At 50.9% G+C, this 18,171-nt stretch overlaps 1 protein-coding gene and 1 pseudogene across 1 annotated transcript in view; one reads left to right on the top strand and one right to left on the bottom strand.

Annotated features, from left to right (window-relative positions):
* The window catches only part of TSPAN9 (tetraspanin 9), a 192,877-nt gene that overhangs the window by 156,041 nt on the left and 18,665 nt on the right, over positions 1-18,171 (bottom strand). The window lies entirely within an intron of this gene.
* Positions 13,228-16,239, top strand: LOC109559753 (transmembrane protein 220 pseudogene; annotated as a pseudogene).

Here is an 18,171-nt window from a genome sequence, read left to right on the forward strand (position 1 = left end):
ACTTAAAGAGCTGGTGGCTGTGAACAAACATGACTAGTGCATCGCAAAGAGGTATCAGGTTTTGTTTTCCAAGTCCACTCTAATAAGCCTGCGTTTACAGGTGGTCATACTGAGTAAAAAAAGTCAGAGAAGGAGAAATATCGTTATGATGTCCTTTATATGCAGAATCTAGAAAGAAATGATATAAATGAGTTTATTTACAAAACAGACTTTGAGAATAAGGAGTGCCAGTGGGGAAGGATTGGGGGAGGGACAGTTAGGGAGTTTGGGATGGACATGTACACACTGCTCTATTTAAAATGGGTAACCAACGAGGACCTACTGTAGAGCGCAGGGAACTCTGCTCAAAGTTATGGGTGGGGAAAATGGACACATGTGTCTGTGTGGCTGAGTCCTCTGCAGTCCACCTGAAACTATCACAGCACTGTTAATTGGCTATATTCCAATACAAAATCGTTTTATTTTTTAAAAAATAAGCATGCATTGCTCTTACAAATGAAAATAACCAAACTTCTCAAAATATTTCTGTTCAGCCCACAATCTCACAACCAAGGGTGGTGTGTCCATTTAAGAACTAGTCAGCCAACCAAAAAGACAGAAAATAAACGAATCGTTCAAAAAATTCGAGTTGTCTGCAAGGATGTGGGGAAACTGGAACGCTGCTACATGGCTGGTGGAAACGTTAAATGGTGCACCTGCTTTGGAAAAGAGTCTGGCAGTTCCTGAAGGCGTTGAGCACTCAGTCACCATATGATGCAGCAACTCTACTCCCAGATACCTTCCCAAGAGACACGAAAGCACGTGTCCACACACACCCACACAAACGGATATGCATGTTTACAGCCTCATTATTCATAACTATTAAAAGTGGCAACAACCCAAATGTCTGTCAACTGATGAACGGATGAGGACAAAATGTGGAGCGTCCCCACAGTGGAGTATGACTGAGCCTCAGAAAGGAATGAGGCTCCGATACGTGCCACCACATGGACGAACCTTGAAATACCACGCTAAGTGGAAGAAGTCAGTGACAAAAGACCACATAACGTCCGGTTCCAGTCACACAAAACATCCAGAAGAGGCACCACTATAGGGACGCAAAGTACATTAATGATTGTCTGGGGCTGGGGAGGGGCTGGAAACTGGGAGAAGAGGAGAGAGGCTGATGGGAACAGCATTTATTCTGGGGGGAGAGGTGACAAAATGCTCTAGAATTGATAGTGATGAGGGTCACACGATGGAGAATGTGCTGAAAACTACTGAACTGTATACTTTAAATGGGTGAATTTTAAATAGATGGTAGCGAATTATACGGAGAAGGCACTGGCACCCCACTCCAGTACTCTTGCCTGGAAAAGCCCATGGGCGGAGGAGCCTGGTGGGCTGCAGCCCATGGGGTCGCTAAGAGTCAGCCATGACTGAGCAACTTCACTTTCACTTTTCACTTTCATGCATTGGAGAAGGAAATGGCAACCCTCTCCACTGTTCTTGCCTGGAGAATCCCAGGGACGGGGGAGCCTGATAGGCTGCCGTCTATGGGGTCGCACAGAGTCGGACATGACTGAAGTGACTTAGCAGCAGCAGTGAATTATATCATAGTAAAGCTGCTTTTTTAAAAAAAGAACCAGTTGCCTATCTTCCTTAATTTTAAGGGATTACAAGGAAGCTGCTAAGGGGTCGAGATCATGATGTTAATAGAGGGAAAGCAGCAGCTCACAGGCTCACTACTACTGCCCATGGCCAGGATGTCATTCAGTCACTCAACAAACATCTATCGAGACCCTAAGCTACACCATACACTGGGCTACATTTGAGGTCAATAAACCGCAGCCCACAGGCTGAATCCAGCCATCGCCTGTTTTTGTACAGCTTGCAAACAAAGAATGGTTTTTGCATTTTTATGAGGTTTCAAAAAAAAATCCAAAGCAGGATAATATTTCCCAACGTAGAAATCCTATGAAATTCAGATTTCAACATCCATACATAAATTTTACTGGAACGCAGCCACACTCAATTGGTGTATGTTTTGTCTTTGAGCCACAGGGCAAAGGTGAGTAGCTGTAGTAAAGACTGAATGGTCTGCAGAGCCTAAAATGTTTACAATCAGGTCCTTTACAGATAAAATACACCAGCCCCTGCGCTAGATGCTGGAGATGTAGGGGAGAGAAGAGATGAGCATCACAGTCAGGGCCGCTGTCCTTGTCTGTCCACGGCCCCGACAGCCACACAGCTGGGCACTGAGGACCACAAGCTGAGTGTGTGCAGCGAGCCCAGAGCAAGGGGGTGACCTGGCCAGGCTGTGGACAGACTTCCCTGGGAAGAGCTGGCCATGAAACCAGGAGGAGCAGGAGGTGCAAGGCCCTGGGAAGGTCCTGAGGGTCCAGAAGACCACCGAGGAGGAGCGCCCAGTGGAGGGTGGGGAAGGCAGGGTGGCACCAGGGTGTGGGCTCCACAAAGCCCTTCTCCGTCCCCTCCCCCTCTCCCCTCCTCCTTCCCTTCTCTTCCCCTCTTCCCTCCCCCATCCCCTTGTCCCCTTCCTCATTCCTCTACCACCCAGACATCCCTGAAGCCCTTACCTTGCTCAGTTTTCTCCCCAGCAATTAACTCTACCTGTTATACAAGCATTTGCTTGCTCACCCATCAACTCTTACACTAGAACCTGAGGACAGGAACTTTGTTTTTTCACTGCTGTATTCCCAGTCATGACCTGAAGTAGAGTTGCCGCTCATAAAAAAATCTGTGGAATAAATACAAACACCAAACCCTTAAAAGAAAACTTAAGAGAAATGTCCTTGATTTGCAAACTTGAGCAAGCTATTTCTTTGCGGTTTGGTCTCCTGCTTTGTAAAACAAAAATAACAAAAGTAACTCCTTCATGGCAAATAAGGAAATGCATATACATGTTGGTGATTATTGTTATTTTTATCCTCTTGAGTCACAGATCTATTTCAAGTCACAAGTTAAAGGGGGAATTTTTAAACCTATCTCATTTAATTCTCGTATAAGCCCTATGAGATAGTGATAAGTTTTATTACAAATTCCACTTGGACAGATGAGGAAACAGAAGCTCAGAGAGGCTAAGGAAGTAGTCCAAGGTCACACAGTAAGCCACAGAATTAAAATTCAAACCAGCATCGTGGGACTCCCAAGGCTCTGCCCCTTCCTCTACACCCTGCTCTAGAGTGAAAACGCCTGAGTAGGCTGGGGGAAGGGAGCCAGAGTGTCCCGGAGCAGCTGGGGAGCCCTCGTGATGGGAGCGTGCAGATCTGAAGGACTGAAAGGATGCGGAAGAGAGGGTGAAAGGCATTCTAGGTCAAAAAACAGAAGAGGAGGCGGGGGCAGGTCTTTTCCAAAAGCAGTTACACTGTCGTAATACAAACAAAAGAGGACAAAGCACAGGGCCAGCGCTTGGATGAAACCTTAGCTACATCCGGTCCAACTACTTGTTTTAAAGAACGAGAAACAGAGGTGAGGTGAGCTGGGGACACTGTGCCCACGCTGGCGCTTCATGCTTATTCCTACTCGTCTCATTCACCTTCCAAAATCGCAGGGGTACACAGGCTCACCGCGGCCGGAGAAACACTCCAAAGGAGGAAAGCGATCACTGCGTACCCCTCACCAGCCACGACGAGTTAGTTCCACGGTCAACAGGCCTGGAGCCACAGTGAGCGGCTGGCATCTCAGAGCAGACTGGAGCCTGCCGGAACTGTGCTCCGGTTTCCTTGTTTGTTTGGCTGGTTTTTGTTTGGGGGCGGGGGGTGGTTTGCACGAGTTTTATTGTTGGCTTTTGGCCTTATCACGTGACATGCAGGATCTCAGTGCCCCAGCCAGGGCTGGAACCCGTGCCCCCTGCAGTGGAAGTGCAGAGTCCCAACCACTGGACTGACGGGAAGTCCCCAGTTCCCACTTCTGTCACCAAGTCTGTCTGCAATTCCCGCATTTGCTCACTCGCTCACTCAGCCAGTGATTATGAGAATCTCAAATAAACCCGGCCCGGTTCCAGGTACTGGGGTCTTGCATCGGACACGCATGATGAAATGATCTTTCGTTCCTTCCTCACAAGGGCTGAGCACGCTGGTTTGTGAAAAACGACAAATGGGAGCAATGAAACACAGCCTCTCTGCTCTGGCTAAGCTCTCAGAGAACAGTGCGTCCCCTCCGAGGCCCTGACGCCCCGTGAAAACAAGAATAAAAAGACTTGTTAAGGAATAAACAGGCTTCCCAGGTGGCTCAGATGGTAAAGAATCTGCCTGCCAATGCAGGAGACCCAAGTTCGATCCCTGGGTTGAGAAGATCCCCTGGAGGAGGAAATGGCAACGCATTCCAGTATTCTTACCTGCAGAATTCCATGAACAGAGGAGCCTGGCAGGCTACAGTCCCTGGGGTGGCAAAGAACTGGACACGACTCGGTGACTAAACGACAAGGTATAAATGTCCGCAAGGGCAGACACATATATAACCGATTCACTTTGCTGTATACCTGAGACTAACACAGCATTGTAAATCAACTATACTTCAATAAAACATTTCTGAATAAAAATAAAATTTAAAAAAAAATGATAAGGAAGAACCCTCTGTCCCAGAATAAAACTATCATTAACAGCTTCAGAGTAAAAGAGGAAAGGCTGAACCCATGAAAACAAGACAAGATGCTATAAAAACAGGAAACGTCTATTTAGAAAACAGGAGACCTTCTAGATATTAAAAATATGCTAATGAATGTGAAACCCTCAACAGAAGTCTACAAGATAAAGCTGAAGAAATCTCCCGGGGCAGGGTGCCGATAAAAAGAAAGACAGTAAAATTATAGAACTAAATCCAGGAAATTCAATATCCAACTTCTAGGAGCTCCGGAGGAAAGAAGAGAGAAAATGACAGGAGGAAATCAATGAAATTATTCAAGAAAATTTCTCAGAACTAAAATAATGAGTGTTTCAAGATCGAAAGGTTCCTGCGTGCCTGGATGGACACTCATCCACACAGGCGAATCATTTGGGAAAGTTCAAAACGGCAGCCAGATAGGAGACGTTAACACGCACAGCACTAAAGATTTCAGGAAGAAAAACTGTGTTACCTACCACGGATTAAAACTGGAGTGACATTAGCCTTGTAGACATAGATCCTAGAACTTAGGCAAAAGGAAGTACATGCGTGCTCAGCCATGTCAGACTCTTTGCGACCCCATGGACTGTAGCCTGCCAGGCTCCTCTGTCTATGGGGTTTCCCAGGCAAGAACACTGGGGTGGGTTGCCATTCCCTTCTCCAGGGGGTCTTCCCCGACCAGGGATCGAACCCGAGATTCCTGCATTCCAGGCAGATTCTTTACCACTATCACCACCTGGGAAGCCCAAAATTAAGCAGTGCTTTGCACAAAAAAAAAACCTAAAGCAAGCCACAGCATCAGTAACACGTGAGCGTGGAAGGAACGCTTTTCTCAGGTCCGTATGGCCAGTGAAGGTTCAGAGCACCTCCTATGCAGCCAGCACACTGACTGCAGTGTGTTTTATGCACGACGTTGTCAGCGCCAGATTACCATGGCCCACACCCTAGACTCCAGCGCTGAGGCTGTGTCTCCGCACGAGGTGCTCCCAAGAAGGGGGAGGCAAGGGTCGCTTAGTGAAGAAAAGGAAGCCCAAATGGACTCCTCGGCGATACAGAGTCACAGCATTGCACCGTCCAGACAGCAAAGACTAGGGGCTAAGGCCCCTCCACAACTCATCAACCTGCTGAGCACAGATAAGAAAGAGTTCTAGCCGGTGGTGAAACCCAAGCAGGAATGAATGAACTTATGCCCAAGTAGGACTGATGAGGTTAACCAGGTATGTGGGGTTTTTTAATCATCATTTCTGGGACAAGGTGATACATGTCGATGAGCTACAACCAATCTGAGCAGGAAGAACAGGAACACTGAGGCAGTAGACTGGCTCTGGTTGTGACCCAAGGGTCCCCACAGCAGTCTGGCAGCCCCACGGGGCACAGGCCACCAGGATGCCACAAAGGGGCAGCTGGACCTTACAACCAGCACACAGAGGCCCTGGAGGGAGGGTACCTGGGCCTGGGGCTGGGCTGGGCCAGGAAGGCCCTCTCTCCTCACCCCCACCTGTGAGAGCCAGAGCTTCAAGACTCGGAAAGATCCAGGCCCCGAGACCAGTCACCTGGCTGGTTAGCCAAGCCAGCCAGGAATCCAAGCCCATCTCCGGGCCTCCGACCGCACATTCTCGTGAGGATATTCGCCTGCTGGATTTCCAGGTGGGAAGAACCGGCCCGGGAGGAGCACAGCCTGGGCCCCCCAGCACAGGGAGAGGGCCTCCCCGCCCCACGCCCGCTCCAAGGAGGCGCCGAGTCTAATTGGATTGCCATGGCCCGTGACGATGCTATGCTCGGCAGTGGTGTCGGTTCTGAAATAGAAACTAGTAAAGGGACTGCCTGCTTGGCTTCCGAGGCTGGGAATCTGCTAGAATCTGAGCAGCCAACAAGGAACCTTCCCTTCCCCCAAACGGTCCCGAAACAGCACTGAGCAGCGTGCCCTCCTCCCCGGCCCGCCAAGGCCTGGCTCTGCCATTGGTGTACGTTCAAGGTTGCAGGGGTGGGAGGGGTTGGCACACACAGGGGAGCCCGGCAGAGGGGCCGTCTCCTCCCCTTTCAGAGTCTTCCTGCTTTCCACAGCCAGTCCCCTCCCCCCGCAGCTGATTCTACAGGACATGTTACTCGTCACAGGCACAGCCCTCCCAGCTGAGAGGTCCCCTCATCTCCGCCAGGTAAACCGAGGCATGAGTGGGGAGGCCAAGGGCCCGGTGCTGTGGGGTGCCCCCCGCTGCTGTCACAAGCCTGGCCGCCAGGCCACCTGCAGCCGGGATCCTGCCTCTGATGGGTGCTGTGGGCGGTGCGTGCATGGGAAGCTAAGTGTGCATGCGAAGAAAAACATGGGCATGTGCAGAGCGTGAGTGTGAACCAGCACAGAGGAAAGCACATGTGCAAGCGTCTGTGTGCATGCTATATGTTAGTGTGCAAGGGGGGATAGTGGAGGGAATGTGTGAGAACAAGAGATGTGTGTGCAAGGGGTCTTGTGCAGAGACCAGAAGCTGAGTCCCCAAGACGCCGCTAGGGAAGCGCGGGGCCCTCCTCCAGGTGCAGACACCAAAGAGCACAGTAAATGCAGAAGGAGCAGCCCCCACCATTTCCCACCCAGCTCACCTCGGCCCTCCATGCCCACCTCAAGGTCAGCTGCACCCAGCCTGGGCCTCTGGGTTCCCTCCCCCACCCTCCTCCCCACCCACCCCCCCCAGCTTCATTCTCTGACCCTAATTTTCCACCCCCAGCATTCTCTTTAAAGACAAGGAAAAATTCCCCTCACTTCCTTTGGGAGCAATAAATAGGAGGATTACGGAAGTGACATTCTGAAAATGATCTGAACTACTCAGAAGACAGGGATGGATAAAATAGAGGGCACTTTGGCCCAGACTCACTCAGAAGGAGAAGGAGGTTCTGCCTCCAGGGAGGGGGCTCCATCTGCAGAGGCCTCAGGCTGAGCCTGAGTCGGTAGCAGAAAGCCCAGGCCTCTGAGTCACCGGGTTTGTCTAACACGCCAAACACGAGACACAGGGCCCTCAGGGGCCGGAGAGGCTGCTGTCTGGAGTCGGGGCACAGACTCCACTCTCTTGTCCCTCACCTGGAAGCAATTTGCCGACCACAGCAAATAGTCTCTCACCCCCTCCTGCGTGGCCAGCTCAACACCTGAGAGAGGCCAGAGATCGGACACAGGGCAGCCTGACACACACATCAGATGTTTGCACCTGCCATCCTAAACAGTCTCTCCCTTCGCCCCTGAAAACTGGACCACAGTCAAGAGCGCAAGCTTTGGACTCAAACTGACCAGAGCAGGCAGCCGCTCCAGCAGCTGAGCCTCAGTGTCCTCCTCAGGAAGATGTGGGTAACTGTCATCAAGAGGATCAACAAGACATGCGTGCAAGGGGTCTGCCCAGGCCAGGCACACAACACATGCGTGGTAGACGGCAGTCACTACTGTGCCTGCCGCCGCCCACTCAGCTGACCACACAGCAGCCACGCGGTCCTTCTAGAATGAAAGGCGAGTCTGTCTGCTTGGTCTAACTCCTCCAATGGCACCTGCTTTGCCCATCAAAAAAGCTACGGCCCTCAGAATGGACTTCAAGACCCTGTGGGGGGACTTCCCTGGTTGGTCCAGTGGCTAAGACTCCACACTCTGAATGCAGGGGGCCGGGGTTCAATCCCTGGTCCGGGAACTAGATCCCACATGCCGCAACTAAGACCTGGCACAGACAAATAAATAGATGAGAAAAATAAGCATTGCTCAGAAGATGGGGTACCAACACAACACTGTAAAGCGAGTATACGCCAATAAGAATTAAAAGGAAGGCCTGTGGGCTCTGAGTCCCCTGAACTTTCCCTCGCTCGCTTCACTCCAGCCCTACTGGGCTGCAACACACCTCTCACGTTCCTACCTCAGGGCCTTGCACAGCCTGCTCCCTGGGCCCTGGGCCCCACATCTCCCCAGGACTCGCCCATCTCTTCTCCCCTCTCTGCTAGACTGTCACCTCCTCAGTAAGACCTTCCCTAAGCACCCTGTTTAACCCGTAAGACCTGCCACCACCCCATTTTCTCACCCCCTTCCCTATCTTGCTCTTCCCCATAACACTTGTCGCTACAGGTTTTTTCATGGTCTGCCCCCACCCCCCACCCCCAAAATTATAAGCTCTTCGATTTTTCTTCATTCCTGCATTCACAGAGCCTGAGCAGGTTGGCCCGGAGATGCCCTCTAACATGTACAGGATGAATGAGTCTCAGGACACTTAGGACAGCCCCACTGGGGGTCACCAGCCCTCTGAGGCTTAGTGGCCTCCTCTAGAAAAAAACCGGTCTAGGGCTTCCCTGGTGGCTCAGGGTAAAGAATCCACCTGCCAATGCAGGAGACACGGGTTCAATCCCTGGCCCAGGAAGGCCCCACCTGCCACGTAGCAACTAAGCCTGTGCACTACAACTATTGAACCTGTGCTCTAGAGCCCAGGCGCTCAATTACTGAAGCCCAAGCAAGCTTAGCGCCTGTGCTCCACAATGAGAGGCCACTGCAATGAGAAGCCCGTGCAGCACAATGAGAGAGTAGCCCCCACTCACTGCAACTGAAGAAAGCCCAGCACAGTCAAATATATATATATATATATAAAATTATTTTTAAAAAAACAGTCTAGCCACTTCTCAAGGTCACTGTCAGGAAGGAACGACAGTAAGATGACTTCTGGGAATATGCTTGGGTGCTTTCACAGTGGGGTGCCATAAGAGAAATGGAAGACCTCAAAACTATTTCTCTGGCAGCACCTGTCAGGCAGCTTTCAGTCCCAGGGTGGAGGCTCTGAGTGCTAACAGGACACTGCAGAGAGGGACTTACAGAGACGGTTCCTGCCTCCAGGGACTGCCTGAGGCCCTGGGACAGGTAGGCACAGACTGTGCTGTTCTTCACGGAATCACCAGCACATGGCAGGTGCCCAGTAAATGTCTGGCAGAAGCACACGTGAGCAAGTCCCATACGGACAACCACACAGAGACCAGAAAGATCACCCACAAAACCCTCAGCAAAATACCAGTTCACCCACAGCAGCGTGCAGACAACAGTTACCGCAGATGAGACCAACAGAAAGAGTGAATATAGTTTTATTATCTTCACAACCGGATAAAACGTGTTCCTACACAGATGCCAGGAATTGGTGCAGAAAGCCCCGGGGGGTGGAGAACAAGCCCAGGAAACTGCTTCCCAGTGAGTGCATCTCAAGAATTAGGCCAAAATCCTGCAGATCATGACAGAATGCGCTCCGTCGATATTAGCTGTGATTATATCATTGTTTTTATTATGGTCTTGGCGCCCCTCCAGTGGAACAAGCAGGAAACGAGGAGACAGAACACTCAGGTTTCCATAGAGCAGTGAGCAGCCCGGGCGCACTGCTTCCTGCTGAAATACCATTGGACTGGGCTGCGACCCTAACCACGGGATGCTGGGCCACCTTCACTCGGTCATCAAGGGCTCCGGAGTGCCTGCGTTGTGCCAGACATCATGTGGACGCTGGAGGGACAGAGCGAGCCCAGAGCGATGGGCCTCCTCTCCCCACGGCTCCCTTCGGGGGCGCTGGCTTTGTGAGCCCAAGTGCAGGCAGGAGCCAGCCCTCCAGATGCACCAGTCTCCAGAGGACATTCCCTCTCGGCCTCCAAGAGAAAGGACTCTCATTCCCAAGGCTTCTGATCACCTGCTGGGAATAAGCCAGGTCTGCACCGCTCCGGACAGAGAAAGCTACTCTGGGCAGTCAGCAGCCTTAGACACCAAAGTCCTGTAGCTGGATTTTCAGTTCCCATCCTCCAGCCCCTCACAGTCTTCCCTTTTTATAGATATAATTTTATTTATCTATTTTTGGTTCTTCTGGATCTTCATCGCTGTGCCTTTCTAGTTGCAGTGAGCATGGGCCACACTCTAGTTACAGCGCGTGGGCTTCTCCTTGAGGCGGCTTCTTTCGTTGCGGAGCACAGGCTCTAGGGATCAAACCCGCGTCTCCTGCACTGGCAGGTGGATTCTTTCCCACTGAGCCACCAGGGAAGGCCCTGTACCTCTCATTTTGCAGAGGGAGAAACTGAGGCTTCTGCAGATCACACTGGTTTGGCGGCCAAGGCTAAGAGAGCCAGAGAATTCCCGGTTCAAGAGCGAGTCTCACACCCACCTGTGATGGTGCCTGGCTGGTGAGCTAGGGGAAGGGAGCCCCACACTGGGAGAGAGGTTCCCGAAGCTCAGGCCATTTGTTCAGGGTACAGACAGGCACTTGGCTGTCAGGAAGATCTCTCTTGTCCAGCACTTTCTACAGAGCCCTTACCCCAGAGCCCACCTAGCTATGACTTCCCCTGGCGCCCCTGACGACTGCAGGGGCTACGAGGGGGGCCAGGGAGGCAGCATAGACTTCCCCAGTAGCCCACTTACAAGTGACCTGACCAGGCTCCTTCCACACAGAGGTGGGGCAACAAAGCTTCAGGAGACAGGACCCTTGGCTTGCTCCTTGAGACACTGACCCCTTCCCCTCCCCACACCCACCAAGCTGTAGCCCTGCCCATCCTTCCCAGCTTGGAGCCTTATTTGGAGCTCCCTGGAGGCCACTTAGAAAGGAGGAAAGGCAGGTGCTTGAGGCAGGTCCCTTGAGAATCTGCCAGGACCACCCTGGTGGCTCAGAAGATAAAGAATCTTCCTGCAATGCAGGAGACCCAGGCTCGACCCCTGGGTTGGGAAGATCCCCTGGAGAAGGGAATGGCTACCTACTCCAGTATTCTTGCCTGGAGAATCCCATGGACAGAGGAGCCTGGTGGGCTACAGTCAATGGGGTCGCAAAGGGTCAGACACGACTGAACAACTAACACTTTCTCTCTGACTTTCCCTAGCACCCGTGAACCAGAAATGACATCTCCTGGGCACAAGCAGTCCAGGGAGGAGAGGGTTCCCCCAGAGACAGAGACCCGAGACCCAGAGAAACAAGCCAAAGACCAGGTCTAGGGCAGCGGTGCCCCGGCAGAGGGATGTTCACCAGTACGGGAAAGGCTGCCAGGGTTTGCCGTGCGGGAGGCAGGAGGCTCAGAGTCATCGTGTCTCAAAGGCTCTGTGTGTCCAGACATAGAAGACAATGCGACGAGGCGCTGACACAGGACCAGCGGATCCACGGGGTGCCAGGCAGGCAGACGGGGAACGACAGGGCCCAGCGTGGGCAGCAGGGGCCAGTCATCAGGGCCCCAGACGAGGCCCAATAATGGAGGCTGGGAGGAGAGTCACAAGAGTAGTAGGGAGCATGTTGCAAGTATGTTTCCTGAACTTGGTCATGCACATGTGTGCAAGTGTGTATGTGTGTGTGCTGCAGAGTTGGGAGGGGGGATAAATCATGGGCTCAAAGGCAGGAATAAGATGGGGAGGTGGGAGGGAGGTTCAAGAGGGAGGGGACGTATGCTTAAGGCTGACAGGTTGTTGTATGGCAGAAGCCAACACGATATTGCAAAGCAGTTATCCTTCAATTAAAAATAAATTTAAAAAAATATTTAACATCATTGAGTAGAAAACTATCTTGGAGAGTATTTTGTGTAACACTATATCTACTCTTACAATCCCAAACAAAACTCCAGATCAGTATCAGTCTTTGCTTAAACCCCAGCAGTGGTGGGGAGCTCAGGACCTCCCAAGGTAGCCCACCCCTCCTCTGCTGGACAGCCGACGGCTCCAGCTGTTAGAGAGTTCTTTCTGGAACTGGGTCCACCCCTGACCTCCTGGAATCCCCACAGGTCCTAGGCATTCGGGGATCTCGGCTTTGAAGCCACAGGACATGTTTAAACCCTCCTATTCCACATCAGTCCCACACATGAAGGGGGGCCACTACTGTGTATGCCCTCCTCCCCATCAGTTCAGTTCAGTCGCTCAGTCATGTCAGACTCTCTGTGACCCCATGAATCGCAGCACGCCAGGCCTCCCGGTCACACTCCATAAAAATAATCCCCAGACAAACAAGCATTCCCAAATCCTCATCCAATTCCCATGGGGTGTAGTTCCCACCATTTTAGTCATCCTCCTCTGGACGCATTCAGACTTGTCAGTATCCCAACCAGAATTAACAAAACCCAGATGCAGACGTGGTGTAAATGCCACAGAGCAAGGAGAGAATCTAAAACTTCATACCCAGGGCAGCATCGTTCTTCCTAGCAACCTGTAACAGCACAATTAGCTGATAGTCCCTTCCATTCATCTCTTCTATTCATTGGATCAGCAAACATGAGGGACTCCCCTGGTGGTCCAGCAGCTAAGATTCTGTACTCCCAATTCAGGGGGCCTGGGGTTCCATCTCTGGGCAGGGAATAGATCCCGATACACACCGAAGCTAAGACCCAGAGCAGCCGAATAAATAAATAAAAATACATATTACAAAAAGCCAAAAAATCTAAAACATGAGCTGCCTCCTATATGCCCAGCACTGGACTAGGTAAAAGGGATACTAAGAAAAATACCATATCATCTTTTGCTCAGGGAGACAGCCTATGTAGAGCGATAAGAAATAAAACCACGTACAACATGGTGCTTATGGGGTCTTTCCTGTAGGAGAGATGACTAGCCCGAGGGGAGTTTCCCATGATGCCAGATTCGGGTTGTAGCCACAGTGAAGGCTGGCTTCACCCTTGCCCCTTGAACAACTAGAAAGCTGGCAGAAGGCATGAAACATGGGCTTCAGACGCTGGACAACAGGTAACTCTGGACTGTGATCTCTGAAAGAAGGAAACGAAAGAGTTCTGTGATGCCCAGCTTACTGCCTGGAGGCAGCATCCACGTAACAGCTCAGGGTGAGGGATCCACATGGAGTCCAGTGGTCCCTTCAAGTTGAGGAGACGGAAATTGGTATTCATGGAGACAGAATTCTTAGGGCAGAACATTGGAGAGAAGAGCTTCCCCGGTAGCTCAGACGGTAAAGACTCTGCCTGCAATGCAAGAGACCCAGGTTTGAACCCCAGGTTGGGAAGATCCCCTGGAGAAGGAAATGGCTACCCACTCCAGTATTCTCACCTGGAGAATTCCATGGACAGAGGAGCCTGGCAGGCTACAGTTCATAGCATGGAGTCAGACACGACTGAGTGACTGACACATTTGCTTTCATTGGAGAGAAGGGCACTGCACGGATAGGGTGCTCTAGAGAAGAGTCCCCTGGATTCCCCGCCTGACCCACACAAGTGTAGGGTAAAACAGCACAAGCCAGGGGACAGAACTGACAGAAAGCGGGGAGCCAGCCACCCTGCAGAGCTGCACTCCCACCAGCGAGAGCAGAGAGCTCACGACACACCAGGTGCTGGCGTGTCCTCAGAGGGCGATGCCTCAGTTGCGAAGCTGAGAGAGCCCTAGGCTGAAGGTGGGTCCACCCTAACAAAGCTTACAAGCAAGATTCACTGGAGGAGGAACTGACAACACGCTCCAGTATTCTTGCCTGGGAAATCCCATGGACAGAGGAGCCTGGAGGGATATAGTCCATGGGTGGCAAAGAGTCGGACACGACTGTGCAACTCAACAAGCACAGAGCCCTTTAAAGGCATGCCAGAACAAACTCCAATAGGATTTGAAGAGATAGAACAAAATCCAGCAAGATTCAATTCACAATGTCTAACATTCAATCAAAAGCTACCAGGCACTCAAAGAAGCAGGAGAAAAAGCAGTCAAGAGTACAGACCCAAAAATGACAGAGATGATGAAACCAGTAGACAAGGATGGAAAAACAGCTACTGTATGTTCCGTGAGCACAAGAAACTAGAGGAAAACACAAGGATAATGAGAAGAGAAATGAAAGATATAAAGAAGACTCAGATGGAACTTCTAGAGATGAAAAACCCAGTATCTGAAATGAAAGATACACGGAAGGGGAGTTATTAACATCAGATTAGACACTGCCCAAGGAAAAGTCTTGAAGACGAAATGACAAGATGAAGCACAGAAAGAAAAAATGACAGAAAAAAAAAAAAGTCAACAGCGCATCAACAACCTACAGGACATCAGTCTAAATATACATGCAATTAAAGTTCCAGAAACAGAGAAGAGGGAACAGACAAATAGGTGAAGAGGGAATTCCCCCGGCCCGTCCGCCGACCATGACGCCGGGGGCGGGGCGCAGGGCGCGGGGCCTATGGCGCGCCTGCGCCTGGCTCGTGGGCGCCTTCTTCGCGCTGGCGGTCTTTGTGCAGGTGAACGATCCGGATGCAGAACTGTGGGTGGTTGTGTATACGATTCCTGCCACTCTGACCCTGCGTGTTGGACTTAACCCTCTTGTCACAGGTAACTTTATTTGGAAGAGTGTGTCTGCAATACACATATTCCTTTGTGTCCTGTGGGCTATCAGCTTGGCATACAACCTCTTGCTTCATAAGAAACAGAACCTCTTGCATGAGGAGGAAGGCAGGAAGCTGTTTGGTCCCGTGATCATCACAGCATGGCTGGGCCTGTGCCACAGCTCTTCAAAGGCTCCAGGTGGTGGAAGAGTTCAGCTGGCCAATGCTACCACAGTCGCTCTTCTCCCGTTTATCTCCTAGGTCTACATATACATACACAAGGAGATGTGCTCCCCCTGGCCAACTCATTGCAAGACGGTGATTTAAATGAAGAATCTTGTTTCTAAAATGAGAGTTCTTGATTTTTTATAAACATGGTTTTAACAAGCTGACTTCCTAGGAATTTCAGTTGAGTTACTACTAGAGATGAATTTTTTTTTTTTTTAATCCTAAGAACTTTGTATACTTGCCTACAACACAGGACTGGATGGGACTAGTAAGAAAAGGGTCTGACATTCTGTTTATCATAATATAGTAGGAAAGTTAAGAAAGATGAATTCCAACTCTGCTTCATCACTATCCATGTGACTTGGACAAATATATAAATCTACTTTAATTCTTTGGAATTAAAGAATTCCAAAGATAATTGAAATTATCTTTTGGATAATTCTTTATCTGTAAATACCAGCCCGCCTACTTATTTATAAAATTGTGAAGATTAAAGTAGATAATATGAGAACATTCCAGGCATAAAGTCCTCTGCACAGGGTAACAGAGGGAAGCAGGGTTTGGATAATAATAGATAGGAGTTTAGGAGAGGCCTCTGCCCTTGAACTAACATCGTTAGACTGGACTGGCACCATGAATTAAATGAGGTGCCGTGAATTAAATGAGGACTTTGGGTGAACAAAGTGGACAACTATGTCTTGGAAAGAAAGGAAAGAAAGGAACTTGGGACCAAAAAGAAGCAGATCGGGAATATTAATTACCATGTAATTGAAAAGTAAGACCAAAATCTATACACACATCTTTAACGAATGTCAAAAGTAGCTCTGGAGAGATCATTTCAGAGCTGCACCATCTGGCGACCACAACCCACATGGTGTATTGAGCACTTGAAATGTACTTACTGAAGAAGTTTTAATTTTTTGTTTTAATTTACAAACATCAATTATGAGGAAACTGATACATGTATTTGGAACACTTGGTTTAAGCTTGTTTGGAACAACTGAAATATGTGAATCCACTTCTTCAACTGTAAATTTTGTACCTAAAAACAGACCAAGTTTTTCCAATGAAAAGTTATTGTCCAAATGGATGGATTATAAGCATAAAACACACACTACATTTGAAACTTAGTATAAAAAGAATGTAAAATATTTTTATATTACATGTTGAAATAACATTAGATGTATTGGCATAAACAGAATTATATTATGAAAATTAAAAAAAAAAAAGAGGGAATTCCCTGGCAGTCCAGTAGTTAGGACTCCACGCTTTCACCTGGGTGCCTGGGTGCTGTCCCTGGTCAGGGAATTAATATCCCACAAGCCACGTGGTATGGTGAAAAAAAGAGAAAAATACTTGAAGATATAATGGCTGACCAAACTTTCAAATGTGCTGAAACAAGGCTCATAAGAGAAAAAACAATGCAGGATGGGAGGGGCGCTCTGAGCCAGGCAGACCACGCCAAGGACACTGAGAAGTGAGAGCCTTCGTGGAGGGCATCCAAGACAAACCGGACAGAGTGGCCTCAGGTGGGCAGCAGGGAGGCTGGACACTGCTCCAGGTCCCTGCAGACTCTGAGCCTCACTCAGAGGCTCGGACCTCATCTTGTAGCCCAAGGGGTGACCACCTCCTCCTGTACGAGGACAACCAAGCTCTTGAACCTAAAGTCAGACTTCCCAGATTCCCGTGCAGGAAGACAGGAGAGAGGCTAGAGACCCAGCCGTGACATCCGAGCCCATGGGGATGATCCAGCTGAAAGGTCCACCCTGGGAGCCCGTTTGGAACACAGAGGGGAGGCAACAAAAATATCCCACCCATCTAAGAAGGGTCTTCCTCCCCGAGACCCCTGGAATCAGGGAAACTCTCAAGCCCAGAAAGGGCTTGGGGATCACAGACTCCTCACTTTACACTGAAGAACAGGAAGGTCCAGAGAAGTGATGTGGCTGACCCAGGACCAGGGAGGGGTCCTCTGGGGCTGCTCTTTCCCCTGACCCGCTCACCTGCTACAATCCTCACTGCCCCTCCAGGGCTGCGGATGGTGCTGAGTCTGTGCCGGTCTACACGGTCTCTGCACAACCAGCCCAGCTCCTCCGGGGCAAAGGCAGGTGCCTGGCGCCCCTGGGCTCCTGACCTGCCACAGGGTGGGTGCTTGGTACCTGCCCCCGTCACGTGCACTGAACAAAAGGGTCCCTGAGCCTGACTCTGGGGGAGGGAGAGAGAGACGAGGCTCCCCAAGACCCAAGGCCAGAGCTGCCCCGAGCCTGCCGAGGCCCAAGAGATCCAGAAACAGAAAGAGCAGAGATCCGGAGAGAGGGAGGTACCGACCCAGCCGCTGGGAGTTTACCAGGCAACCCCCTCAAGAAGCAGGGATGGGCCAGCGTGGGGAGGGACACTCCTCTGGCCTCTAAATGCTGCTCCTTATCAGATTGGCCTCGAGTCAGCCCTGAGCTGCCTCCCGCTCCTCCCCGGATGAAAAAGAGGAAACTGCCTGAGCTCTACCTCCTCCCCACTCCCCATTCCAGCACCCTGTGGGCTCCGGGCAGGGCGGCACCTCGTTAAGGGGTTAAGAATGAGCAAATTCCTGCGCTATTCCTGGAGCCTCAATTTCTACCATCCTTCCATTCTGGTCAATTCTGAGAGAGGCCAGCGGCCGGGAATGCCAGAGAGATTCGAGCCCGGCCCACCAAACCCAAAATAACCGCACGCGTGCCTCTCCCAAGTCCTCCGGGATTTGGCCATTTTGGGTGCATGTTTTCCTACAACACTGCGGGGTCACCACACACAGGTGCTGGGAACTCTGAGGCGCTCCCAGGGGGAGCTGAGGAAGGTGGGAGCAGGTGAGGGGAGTGGTAAGAGAGACAGAGTCCAGGGTCGGGGTCTGGCCAGGCTGGTTCCAGCCCTCTCCACTCTGCTATCGGGGAGCTCCTGGGGGAGTCAGCCTCGGGAAACTTCCAGGCAGTGTCCTCCTCTTACCCACAATTTCCTGTCCGCCTCCTCGGGAGAGGTCACCATCAGTCTCCCTCCCAGATGTGGACACGTTAATAAGAAGCTCCTGGGTTGAGTCCTTCGCCCTCCCCAGAGACAGCTCCCAGCCTTGAGACT

This window comes from Bos indicus, chromosome 5 (assembly GCF_029378745.1).
Source record: "Bos indicus isolate NIAB-ARS_2022 breed Sahiwal x Tharparkar chromosome 5, NIAB-ARS_B.indTharparkar_mat_pri_1.0, whole genome shotgun sequence".
NCBI classification, from domain to species: Eukaryota; Metazoa; Chordata; class Mammalia; order Artiodactyla; family Bovidae; genus Bos; species Bos indicus.